The sequence below is a fragment of the Dendrobates tinctorius genome, unplaced genomic scaffold (genome assembly GCF_039654945.1).
Source record: "Dendrobates tinctorius isolate UK_male_01 unplaced genomic scaffold, ASM3965494v1 ptg000102l, whole genome shotgun sequence".
Classification (NCBI taxonomy): Eukaryota; Metazoa; Chordata; class Amphibia; order Anura; family Dendrobatidae; genus Dendrobates; species Dendrobates tinctorius.
This window is the reverse complement of record NW_027361770.1, coordinates 9,966,534-9,980,331: the sequence shown is the minus strand read 5'-3', so window position 1 is coordinate 9,980,331 and position 13,798 is coordinate 9,966,534. Positions and strand designations below refer to the sequence as shown.

Below are 13,798 nucleotides of genomic sequence, written 5' to 3'. Positions count from 1 at the left end.
GGCTTAGCCACTACAAGGCGCTGACTTAAACTAAGATAACCCTACAACATGCGTATCAAAGGGAAGGGGTTTCATAATAAGTCATTCACCAGATCCATGCATCCATCATCACACACACAAGTTATAACAACTGTCTATACTAGCGCATGGCCGAGCGGCCATGCGAACCTTTTATAGCAGCGTCCTTCCGGGACCTTCCTGATGGTTCAATCAGAGCTGGAGAAGGACCTGAGCATGTGACCTCCAATCTCCAATGAGAGATCGTCGCACAGGCATGCTTAGTGGACCGAAAGGAGGATTTAGTCCCTGGAGTAGCTTGCTGCTGACCAGCATGCGTTGCTATAGCTGGACCAGAGGTGGCAGCAGCAACCAAATCCACAGTGCTGGTCTGAGCAGAGCGCCGGGATCGATGAGTCTGTTGAGCAGCCTCCTCTGCGGCTGGAGAGGAATGGGAGACCGCCGAAGGCAAAGCTTGGGATTCCTGCTGTGCAGCGACAGGAACCCGACGCCTAACATGGAGGGTGGGGTAAAACCAAAGTAATAGAAGGATGGGAATCAGCACACACCCAAAACCTAGCAACAGTCTCAGTTAAATCCACCAAACGCCTTCTCAAACAACAACCACAAACCACCTTCTCCTAACCATACAACATAAGCTACTTCTAGCAATGAGTGACAGCCAGGGCCCAGATTATATAAGAGATCAGAGTGGCTAACAGTGAACAGCTGAGAGCCTTAATGCAGGAAAGCTTCCAAGAGCTCTCATCTGAGCAGATTAATCCCTGCACTGCTAAAAGAAACTTGCACCGTTTGATATGAAGGTGAAGTGCTTGTAAACAGTGTAGGAGTAGGAGAAATCAAACGCTGCAGTCTTCTGGCTCCTCTCTGTCCCATTAAACCTGTGACAGGAAGTTCCAGAGGCCTCTAGGAGGTTCTCACCGTTCGTGCTGCTATACGGATGGCACCCTCGGGGACTTCTGGACTTTGCAAAAGAGACCTGGGAAGCGGAGGTAACACCCCACCGAAGTGTCATCGAAAATGTGACTCTGAGGCAGAACAGGATCAAGAAAGTTATGCCGATTGTGAGGGAGAGCCTCCCTCAAGTACAAGAGGCCCAGGCAAGCCTCCCTCAAGTACAAGAGGCCCAGGCAAGGACCTATGTTTGGTCGGGGAGATTGAGGCAGTTTAACCCTGGAGACCAGCTGTTGGTGTTGGTCCTCACACTGGAAAGTAATTTACTGGCCAAATGGCAAGGACCATATAAGGTGGTCGAAAAGTTGAGTGGCCCCAACTAGCCTGGGAGAATAAAGCCGTTTCTGGTGTACCACATCAACCTCCTTAAACCGTGACGAAACAGGTAACCAGTGGAAGATACTTGCCTGGGGGCCTGTCCTGAACCCTGGATCTAACAAAAGGGTACTGGCAAATTCTCCTGTCCCCAAGTTCCAAGGAGAAGACGAACTTCTCTACACCTGACAGGTGCTTTCAGTATACCAGGAAGCCATTTGCTCTGCAGTTAGCCTCAGCTACCATCCAGAGGTCCATGGACCAGATCCAAACTTCTCACAAAAAGTACATCGCAGCTTATCTGGACGACATTGTGATCTTCAGCCGGGGTTGGGGAAGTCACCTATAGAAGGTCCAGGCGGCACTGGGTGCACTGAGGAAGGCAGGGTTTACCATAAACCCAAAGAAGTACACCTTGGGGAAAAAGGGAAAAAAGAGGAAAAATACTTGGGCTAAATCGTCAGAAGGGGTGAAATAAAGCCACAAGTAAATAATGTGGAGGCAATCCAAAATTAACTGCTACGTGCTTCAAAAAGCAGGTTTGCAGTTTACAATGAATATTTTAGGACCATTGGTCCCTCCTTTTGTTCCCCATCCCACCCCTTCCCTTTCCCAATCTCTCTCTCCCTACCCTACCCCATTATTGTTAAAACCCTTCAATAAATTATTTGGAAAGCCAAAAAGCAGGTTTGGCCATTTCTGGGAATTGTGCGATACTATCAGCTGATTATCCTGAATTTTGCCATGACAGTTGCTCCCCCTGACTGATCTTCTTAGGGGTACAAAGACATTGATACCCAAATGGTCCTCTGAAGCGGAGATAGCATTCCAGGAGTTTAACCTCACCCTATACAAACAGCCAGTCTTGTTCGCACCTGACTTCACTAAGGAGATTGTGGTCCAGACAGACACCTCTGAGGTCAGTTTCGGGGCTGTATTGTCCTAGGAAATAGATGGGTATGAACATCCAGTCCTATACATGAGTAAGAAACTCTCCTGTGAAAAGAACTATGCCATCGTAAAGAAAGAGTGCTTGGCCATCAAATGGGCAATTGACAAGGTGAGGTACTATCTGTCAGGCAGAAGTTCAGGCTGGTGTCACATCATGCAGCCCTGAGATGGATGAGGTGAAGAATGCCAGAGTGGTTTCTAGCGCTCCAGGACTTTAGTTTTCATGTGGAACACAGCCCGGGAAACTACATGGTAATATATATATATATATATATATATACATATTGTGAGGTAGCGCTGTCATTCAAGTAGGGGATACTCGCTCAGCAGCCACAAAATCAGATCCGGCACAGGTTTTCCATAAACTCATAACAGTCCATGTGGTTTATTCAGCAGCATAAACCCACAGAAGCAACATAAACTCCATATAACAGCATAGCGTCCATGACAGAGTTCAGCTCTGTTACTCTGTAGTCATACAGGTTAAACATGCACAGGCTTTCTAGCCTCAGTGTTATCTCACCCACGTTAGGGTTCCTCATGCGGCTTCACTATCCCGCACATGTCCTTTCCCTCCAGGGAACTCTCAGGCACACATTGCCATTACGCACAGCATTCCTTGCTGTCAGGAAGATGCCCCCATCTCTCTCTCAGACAGGGCCTTCCACACTGGACAAACCAGGTCCCAGCATTCACCACATGTGACCTACCCTGGCCACATTATATGGTCCATAGCCACGCCCACCAGGTCACATGACTATGACCTCATCACAGGTCCTTCACACACACATATACACTTTACAATAGCGTTATTAAAGACACCCTCTGGGTGGGTTTGTAGGTAACTAGTCCCTGACACATTGAGACAGCATCTCAGCATTATCACTGCTGATTAAAACACACATAAATCTCCATCTCAAGGCCACCCACCTTGAGATACATAACGGTCATTCAGTATCTTGCCATTCATCCACTCTCCTGGGACATCCATACAGCGCCCCCTAGTGGACACAGTGGTCACTACACCACAATATGTATAGACAGTGGGGAAAAAAAGTATTTAGCCAGCCACCAATTGTGAAAGTTCTCCCACTTAAAAAGACGAGAGAGGCCTGTAACTGACTTCCTAGGTAGACCATAACTATGAGAGTCAAAATGAGAAAACAAATCCAGAAAATCACCTTGTCTGATTTGGCAAGATTTATTTTTCATATTATATAGCACTGTGTACTTACAATTGCTCATTTTGCCTTTCTACAGTTAGTTCTACTGTTTTCCACTAAGTCTATGATATCATGTAATTAAAAACTGACTAGCTGAATTCTTTGCACTATTTAGAAACAGTAAGTCTATTTTCATTGCAGAGTCATCAATAGAACTATAAAGTGTTTTCAGTGACCTAGATTTTTCATTCTTATGATGACTCATGCAGGGAAGTTTACTTCCTGTTTCTATATAAAGCTTAGAAAAATTCAACCAGTCAGTTTTTCTTGACATGATGTAGTAAACCTAATGGAAATGAGAAGAATTAACTGTGCAAAAGGGAAAATAACGAATTGTAAGCAGACAGTGCCATATAATATGATGACTGCAATATATTAACAGGATATAATCTTTGATGGGAGTGCTGCTTTAATCTACAGTATTGATCTAAAGGAGAGTTGAAATACCAAAGGAAAGCGGACATTATGTTCCACCGCCAAATAGGTCAAGCAGAATAAATCCTTTGATCCATCTCCAGTAATTTAGTATCCAAAACATGCAATATTATACAGTGGGGAAAAAAGTATTTAGTCAGCCACCAATTGTGCAAGTTCTCCCACTTAAAAATATGAGAGAGGCCTGTAATTGACAACATAGGTAGACCTCAACTATGAGAGTCAAAATTGAGAAAAGAAATCCAGAAAATCAACTTGTCTGATTTGGCAAGATTTATTTATTCTGTAGAGCGGAGAACTCGTTTTTCTGGCGGTCCCTGTATTTCTGGAGCTGGGCCTTAGCCTCCTTCTTAGCCTCCTGCTCAATCTTGAGCTCTCGGAGAGCTTTATCCCACTCCCCTGCCAGGCAGCGATGCTCATCCTCTCTCCAGGGAAACTCCCGCTGATGCTTCTCATTGGCCTGTCTGATATATGCGGTCTTCTTCTCCACATCGGCGTACAGTTCCCAGAGGGCTTTTTCACTTTGTGCCCTCGCTTTCTGCACTGAATTTATTTTAGACTCCAAGGCCGCAATTTCCTCAGTCTTCTGCTCTTCCAGACGTTTTAGTTTGCCCTGCAAATCTGCCACTTTTTCCTTCTCACGAACAAACTCTTTGGCAAGGTCCTGGAGCACTTGTGCTTGGTTGCAGCAGGTCATTTCCAGGTGGGACACGTGTTCTATGACCTCCTGTTGAGCAGAGCGCAGCTTCTCCTCGGTGGAGTGGATGGTAAGAAGTAGATTCTGCTCCTGCACTTCCTTATCTCCGAGCTGAGCCTTGACTGCCGAGAGCTCAGACTCCAGGTGACACACCTGATCCAGCTGCACGGAGTAGGCAGCTTCCATACTTGACACCTTCAACCTCTCGTTCGCCAGCTGTTGACAGACCTTATCGTACTCTTTCCACGTGCACATTTTCCTTTGTCAGTTTCCCAATTTTATCCTCTCGTTGCCAAGTGGCAGCAGTGAATTCGGACAGCTTCGCCTGCAGGCTCTCCGTTTTTGCTCGGAGTTCTTCCCCTGCTGTGATTTTTGCTGTTGGATCTCTTCTGCCACTGTGTCAGCTTTATCTTTTGTACATCATCGACTACCTCTGTGCTAGGGTTTGTCAGTGGTAAAGTGACACCCTTTTCAAGGACATTAAACTTTTTGGCACCTGTCCCTGTCTCTTCTTTACCTGTCTTCTCAGAGGGTGTAGCCTGACCAGCCTTTCTGCGGCCACTGTGTCCCCGGCAATGAGAGGAAGTCTTGTCATTTGTACCTGGGTCAACCTTACTGCTCACTTTTCCCCTTGCATCACCATCTGAATGGGAGTCACCACTACTCAGTCTGTCATCCTGAAACCACCCCATACGCCCCATATAATACTCCATAAAGTTCATTATGTGCCCCATAAGATGCCCATATAATATACAGTGTATGCTGTATGTAGATGCTGCAAAAAAAAAAATGAAATACCTCTCGTCGCTGACCTCTGCTCCTCAGTGTCGCCGTCTCTCTACACTGACTGTTCAGACAGAGGGCGCACACTTATCACGTCATCACATCCTCTGACCTGAACATCACAGTCAGAGGACGTGGAAGACATCGCAGCGGTGGAACGCGGAGAGGTGAAAATCGCAAGTACCGGGGGCCTGAGCAAGTGGCGGCACAGGCCCCTGGCTCCCATTGCACGCCGGTGTCCCCACCTGCTCAGGACCCCGGCACTTGTTCCGGTGCTAACGCCGGCCGCCAGCCCTGTCAACAGTCACCAGAACACTGACAGAGGCTGCAGGCGCACACAGATGACCAGGAGAGACTGGGAAACACCCTCACTGCAGCGGAGAACAAGTTAGTGGGACCGTGACTCGTGTATAAGCCAAGGGGGGGTCTTTTTCAACAAAAAAAATGTGCTGAAAAACTTGGCCTATACACGAGTATATATGGTACATCATTAATATTTCAAGGGTTTTAGGCTGAGTTCACACGTGGCGTTTTTTTCGCGTTTCCGCGGCGGTTTTAGCAGCGCGATTTTGCCACGAAAACGCGAAAAATAAGCATCCCATGCATTCCTATGGGATTCCGCAATGCTGTGCTAATGCTGCGGTTTTTGCCGCGGCGGAATCGCTTTGCGGTAAAAACCGCAGCATGCTCATTAATTTGCGGAATCGCGGCGATCCCGCACCCATAGGAATGCATTGTTCCGCTTACTTCCCGCATGTGGCTGTGCACACCATGCGGAAAGTAAGCAGAACAATTGCGGATGGTACCCACGGTCCGGAGGAGAGGAGACTGTCCTCCGGGCTCTGGGTACCATATCCCTGTAAAAAATAGAATTTAAAAATAAAAAATATTGTTATTCTCACCCTCCGACGTCCCGCGCAGTCTTCCCGCTTCACTTCACGCTCCCGTTCCCAGTAGTCCTTTGCGAAAATGCCCGCGATGGCGTCCGTTCTCGCAGGATCGCGAAGTCTCGCGGTCATTCGCGCGACGTCATTTTCGCGGGCATTTTCGCAAAGGATTACTGGGAACGGATGCGCGGGACGTCGGAAGGTAAGAATAACACCATTTTTTATTTTTTTTTACATTCTATCTTTTACTACTGATGCTGCATAGGCGGCCTCAGTAGTAAAAAGTTGGTCACACTTGTCAAACACTATGTTTGACGAGTGTGACCAACCTGTCAATCAGTTCTCCAAGCGATGCTACAGATCGCTTGGAAAACGCTAGCATTTTGCAAGCTAAATACGCTTGCAAAATGCTAGTTTTTCCGCGGGAAAATCGCGGGAATTTAAAATGCGATTTTCCCGCGGACTGGAATTCCGGAATTCTCACGGTAATTTCCGCGAGAGTTCCGGTACGTGTGCACTTAGCCTTAGAGTTAAGCTATTTTTTTGAAATTCGGTTCCAACTACGATCAGCGGAGAATATTGTTTTTGCAATATTCGCCAAACGCCACCAAATATCATTGGAGTCAATGGAAGGAGAAATGAATGAATATGTTTGGAATCAATCATCAAACATAAATTCGGCACAAAAGGGTATCAATATGGCACAAATATGGCAAATTTAGATTCAGCGACCGATTCCGAACATATTCGCACAACTATAGTTTTAATTTTTTTTTCAACAGTATTTAGTTTATTTTATATGTGAAAAAATATTTAAATTCAGCACACAAGAGTATGCTAAAAATGTTTTACATTTACACGTCATTTCTGTAGACAATATAAAATCTTTATTACAAATTTATAGTATCCAACCTTTAATCAATGACAAATGTAATTATCTCATTGGATTGATGTATATGGATTAGAGATGAGCAAACGTATTCAATTTGAGTTGCATTCTCTTTGAATTTTGCAAGAATTTGTATTCTCCAGAATACAGATTTTTCTTTCATTTCACCGATTCATGGCAGCCAGCTCTGTAGAATGCCAGCTAAACAGTTAAATAAAAGAAGTAATGCTACTCACCTCACTGCTCACCTGTCAGGCCAGCACCATAGACTGTCGTCCAGTCCTATATGCCTTTTATTTTCCCTATTCCTCGTCGCACATATCCTCTTCAGCCGCTTGACACCAGGCCAGGACTTCCAGCATGACTAGGCCTCTCTGCATGATGTCCTGTTGTAATGTATGTTGTGACGTCATGGTGTGCAGTGACATTATGTGGGAAGAGGAAAAGAAGTGGCATGGAGGGACGGAAATCAGCCAGTGGGGGCGTCTGCATGGATGAGTGGTGAGGTGAGTATTATACTTTAATTTCTTATCTATATAATGCTCTGGAGTCTGGGCAGACCCCAGAGCATAGTAATAATAATAATTTCCCTCGAGATCAATAAAGTGTATCGTATCGTAATAAGGGACATTCATTTTGCTTCAAACAACTTTGCTAAGAATTGAATCTTTTTGCAATATCGGCGTGATTTGCTAAATTTCAATCCTGGCAGATCCGCATATCTCTAATATGGATGTTGTATAATCCCGTAATCTGTCTGTAGGGTTGACGACGCCGGGCTGGGCTGAGCTTATTGATTGTCACCGTCGTGGTGTACTTCGTGGCGCTTCCCACCGTGGCTGCCCTAGGCCAATCCACCCGTCAAAGTCCACCAAACACTAGGCACTCACAGGCCGTCTCTGTCTGTGACCAATGTCCTTTAGGGTCACCCCCGTGACCGTCTCCACTGTCCAAACTCACTGAGGGCTCTCCCCAGTACAACAGACCCTCCTTCCTTGTGAGCTCCCCAGGCTGACTCAAGCTTCTAGAAGCTTACCTCGGTATTTGTACTGTCAGCCTGGATAGCCACGCCCACTGTCACCTGACAGTCACCTTTGCCCAATCAGAGTCACCTTGACCTCTGGCAGTTATGCAACACTCTCTTGATAGTTACATAACCACCGTCGTCGGTGCTCTCCACTGACCTCTAATGGACAGACTGCCACATGACACCCTCTTTTCCTATCTCTCTGTCTCTTACTACAGACAGAGCTGTGCACCAGCTCAACCTCCCCACATTCTCCCTTCCTTTGACCATTGTCGTCCTCGACAATTGCGACCGGGGGTGAAAGTGGTGTCAAAACCTCCCAATGACATGGTCGGCATCTGGGTCACACAGACCCCCAGTCACACAGACTCCTGGTCACACAGACCCTCAGTCACACAGACCCCTTTTTCACACAGACTCCTGGTGACACACCCTCAGTTCCACAGACTCTTGGTCACACAGACCACTGTGTCACACAGACTCTTGGTCACACAGACCCTCGGTCACACAGAACCCTGTGTCACACAGACTCTTGGTCACACAGACCCTGTGTCACACAGACCCTTGTGTCACACAGACTCTTTGGCTCAGGTACCCGGTCCATCTGTCTTCTTCTTGTCCCGTCGTCCGGTAAACCTGGACAAGTCATGGTCGTCATACTCTCCATACCCAGGACCTGCTGAATGCACTTTTTTTTAATAACAATAGCATTTTAACATTTCAAATTCACTACCACTTTTTCAAATTGGCTGTAATACGGTTTTTTTTTTCAACCCTTCCTTTGAGTAAAACACTATCATAAGGCATCCCTGCTACACCAGAGGATATGCTTCCCATGGGGACGCGGAACAGTCCCCTATCAGTGCAACAGTGCACCGCAGTCCAAAAAAGTAGGTACTCCGGGCCACCTCCTGGCGGCCGATGTCTCACCATAACAGTGGGACTCCACAGCCGTGGAGTCTCTGGGATGCCAAAAATACCTCTTGGCCTCGAGTGTCCCTGAAGCTCGAGACCCAGGAGTCCTCGTCCTTTTAGGGAGGCTTATACCCCTCAGGGTAGGCGGTGACGGCTACTGCGTAATAGCCGCGGGGGCAATACTCCTTGTAGTAAGAAAGTAAATCTCCCGGTTGAGGAACCTGGCTGTGTCTGATGGAGGCCACATTTAAATATACTTTGTAGCCGGTGTTGTCTCTAATGAAGCCATAGCCCTTGCCAGTGTCCATATAAACCAGCCGCCCGTATGATCGGGGGGACAGACATACCAGCCTCTCCTTTCTCATGCAGAAGCCCCAGATCTCCTGCTCTCTGGCCTTTTTTTCCTCAATGACCTCCACAATCCAGGCGGAGGGTCCGATATAAGCCGCAGAGTCTGGTGGGCGGGTCGCGGTCAAGGTCAGGGGCAGAGCAGAAGCGGCCACAGGCTCCGACAGGCTCCGGCTCTTGACAGTTACATAACCACCGTCGTCGGTGCTCTCCACTGACCTCTAATGGACAGACTGCCACATGACACCCTCTTTTCCTATCTCTCTGTCTCCTACTACAGACAGAGCTGTCCACCAGCTCAACCTCCCCACATGTCAAAAATGTATTTTAATGATATCTGACACAAAACGGTGAATTCTGTACTTTGTCAACAGCATTTTCTAGTAAAACACATTGAGGCCAATCAGTGTGTGATCCCCACTCATTAGCCGGATGAAGACGCTGTGCTTTGGAGAGCGGTTGGCCCTCCAGTGGTGGAAATGTAGCTGTGGCTGATATTACAGCTCAGCCCTATTTGCTTCACTTACCTTTTATTCTGCTGATCGGTGAGGTCTGGTCATACACTTTTGATCTATCTTGAAAATAGACTGTCAATGCTGTGCTCCTATAAATTCTGATGTAACATTGGTTTTGCTGTGTACACATGAAATACATTTACTATAGAAGATTCCAATGTTGGAATAGTTTGGGATCTTATTTAATCCAAAAAAAAGAAATAAGTTTACCTTATAAGTTTACCGGCGTGAGCACGCAGGTTTCTAAGGTACACATTGGGTAACTAAGTGACACGTGCTGCTTAGTAACCCGATAATTACCTTAGAGACCAGCGTCCTCGCTGGTGCTGATCGCTGGTGAAGCTGCCTGTTTGGCAGCTCACCAGCGATCATGTAGCGATGCACCAGCGATCCTGACAAGGTCGTATCGTTGTCGGGATCGCTGGTGCATCTTTATGTGTGACAGGGCCTTTAGATGAGAGATGGGGTTAAACCACAATGTGTTTCGATGGAGGATCCATCTTCATAAGGTGCTGGTGTAATAGGTCTCCTAAATGGCCCCAATGTGTAGAATATGGATTTTTGCCTTTGTGAAAATTGTATTAGAAAACTAATCACTACAGAATTTAGGATCTATGTAGATTACAAACAGCTAAAGAAGACATATGCTCTAACTTCTTGTTTATTACCATGTAAGACAAGCTACATTGGTAAAATGGCCTCAGTTTCTGGTAAAGCATGGCTTTTAGAGCAGCTATGACAGAAATTATATACTGATAGTTTCTTCTACAAAGGCTTTAAAATAGATGCAGTAGGGTCAGATTCAGCAACACATTTTATAACTTATATTTCATGACTGTTAACTTAATTTTATTCAAGTTTAAGGGGGTAAAAATAGCATTTTCATTTAATTTTGCCTTTGATTTTAAACACTGATGCCCCACCATACTCTAGAGGTGATGTTGTAGCTGAGATAGCTAAAGAAACCCTAAGTTAGTTTTCTTAAATGCTTCTATATTATTCTTTTGTCAACTCTGTTCTAAGGCAGGTGAGATGTAACACTTACCAGAAAGCATTAAACAGTATATCTGTGATTCTCTCAGCTGCTGTCTCACTCCATCAGACCACTCCTCCTCTGCTACTTCCTCTCCTTACAAATTTATATGGGCAAAAGCTGTAATCTGTTCAATTAGCTTATGACTAATGATTTTATTTGGTGTTCAGCACAGATGAGTGAGAAGAAGAAGTGGCTGATAAGTGCAGAAAGAGACACTTTTCTGTAATAAGATACATGATGAAGTTTTTGGTCTTTGTACTATTTGTTTATGGAAAGAAATAGTACTTTTGGTTATTCTTTAGGCCCAGGTCACATCATTACAAATTAGTGCATACATATTAAATTACATTTTCAGCATAAATAAATTATACTTGTGACACTTGTGCATCATCAGCAATTATCAACAGTCAACATTTGATTCTTTTTAAGCAATGAGATTTACAAAACCTTTATCAGGTGAAAATATTGCTATCCATTGCAGCTAATTGATAGAGGTTGATTCCTTTCAGATAAAGGTTATCTCCGGCTTACGTTTGTTAAAAAATAACAAACTTTCTGTACTCACCTTCCCCGGGTCCACTGGTGAGTCTACTGGGGTCTGGTGTTCCCTTCTGTACTGATGTCGCATAAAAAGCCAATCAATGAGCTCTGCTGTTCCGTCTACAATGACTGAGCAGTGGCGCTCACTGATTGGCTGCTGTGTTGTTGACGTGACATCAGTGTCGCAGTCAATGCCAGTCACCAGGAACAGCGTCGAAGACTTGCCGGAGGCGGAATCAGCATTGTGAGAAACAACATTACTGAATGCTGTCTGAAAGGGAACAACCCCTTTTACGGTATAACTTATCTAAGGCAGACCACAAAAGATCACCTTCATTTTTAATAGTTTGTTTTTTTTTAATTTTATATTACAATAAAATTCTCTAGTATATTTTTTGCTCTGAATATGGTTTCTGTTGTCTTTTACGCTGAGCTTCCTGGAAACCCCCCTGTCCTAATGACTTGAAAGGGTACATGGATGTCCTGAAAAAGGATCCCATTTTGGAGTGACTTAAGCCCCCGTTACACACTGCGATATCGCTAGCAATATCGCTGTAAAGTCACCGATTTTGTGACGTAGCAGCGATATTGCTAGCGATATCGCTGCATGTGATACTTACCTCCGACCGGCTCCCCCGCTGCTCATCGTTGGTTGCGCGAGAACTCCCTGGACCATTTCTCGTCGGCCACTTCCTGCTGCGCTTCCTGTGGCGCCGACGAGTGAGGCGTGGAGGCGGGTGGGAGGACGTCAGGATCGCCGCGTCTGACAGGTAAGTAGCGACCGCCGACCGCAGCTATGTCGCTGGTGAGATCTGCCTGTATGGCAGCTCACTAGCGACCACTTAGCGATGCACCAGCGATCCATATCGTTGTCCGGATCGCTGGTGCATCGCTAAGTGTAACGGTACACTTACTCAGTGTGACCACATTTTACATATCAGCCAAGTCATTAGAGACCTACTGCTACTTTCATCAATTAGAACTGATCACTGGGGATTAGAGCAGCTGGACCTGTTGTAGGTATCTTATCAGCACAGTTTCCCAGGCAAATACTTATTCTATAGAAATTCTAAAATTTAAGAATGTAAAGCCCCCGTCACACATAGCGATCTCGCTAGCGAGATCGCTGCTGAGTCACAAGTTTTGTGACGCAACAGGGATCTCACCAGCGAGATCGCTGTGTGTGACAGCTATCAGCGACCGGCCCCCCTGCTGGGTATCGCTGATCGCTGTTGAAACGTCTGGACATTTTTGGGGTCGCTCGTCTCCCGCTGGCCAGCACACATCGCTGCGTGTGACAGGCGGGAGACCAGCGACCAGCGAGCAGGAGCTGGTAACCAAGGTACACATCAGGTTTCTAAGGGGCGCGTGGCGCCTAGAAACCCGATGTGTACCTTAGTTACCAGCGCGCTGATGCAGGGAGCTGGTAACCAAGGTACACATCGGGTTTCTAAGTGCCACGCGCCCCATAGAAATCCGATGTGTACCTTGGTTACCAGCTCCCTGCATCAGCATGCTGGTAACTAAGATACACTGTGGGTAACTAAGCGACGTGCGTCGCTTGTACCCGCAGTGTCGCTGGTCCTGATCGCTGGTAAAGCTGCCTGTTTGACAACTCACCAGCGATCCTGACAAGGTGATATCGTTGTCGGGATCGCTGCTGAGTCGCTGTGTGACAGGGCCCTAAGAAAAAAGGACGGAGTCCTTATTGGAGAGATAAATAGTTTTCCTTGAAATTTCTCAGCTTAAATGGGTAGTTCATTTTCAAGAAACATTGATGCAGTGGTAAAATCTCATCTCTAACACATAATCGCTGTATCCAACCGCAATCAACCTTGGCTTGACCGGTCAGGCCAATGATGAGGTGCAGTGGTCAGGTGTTGTAGACAGTATGCTATTGCTGAAGTGTTCCAGGCAGGGAGGTGGCACTGAAATGGCATAGGTAAGTAATGAATCTTTTCTTTTATATAAATATTTACATGCCTTGTCAATAATGTTTCTTGAAAATGGACAACCCCTTTAAAGGGGGTGATATAGGCCTTCAAACTAAAAACTTCTGCAGTTAACATTTATGTATTAGGGTTATACTATGTGACTTCCTTATAATTTACTTTTACATTTTAAATGTGTCTAATTTAAAGGCAATTTTTTAACATCAGTGGTTGATCAAAGGTATAAAAGATAAGGTGTTTGCACATGAATGGTTAGACATTTTGTAATCTTACAGGCAGACAGCTATAAGTGAATTGAAGGCGGTAATAAAGG

The 13,798-nt window shown here is 45.8% G+C and overlaps 1 protein-coding gene across 6 annotated transcripts in view; it reads left to right on the top strand.

Moving 5' to 3' along the window:
* The window catches only part of LOC141099730 (poly(rC)-binding protein 3-like), a 1,815,006-nt gene that overhangs the window by 1,780,757 nt on the left and 20,451 nt on the right, over positions 1–13,798 (top strand). The gene's annotated exons all lie outside the window — the stretch shown is intronic.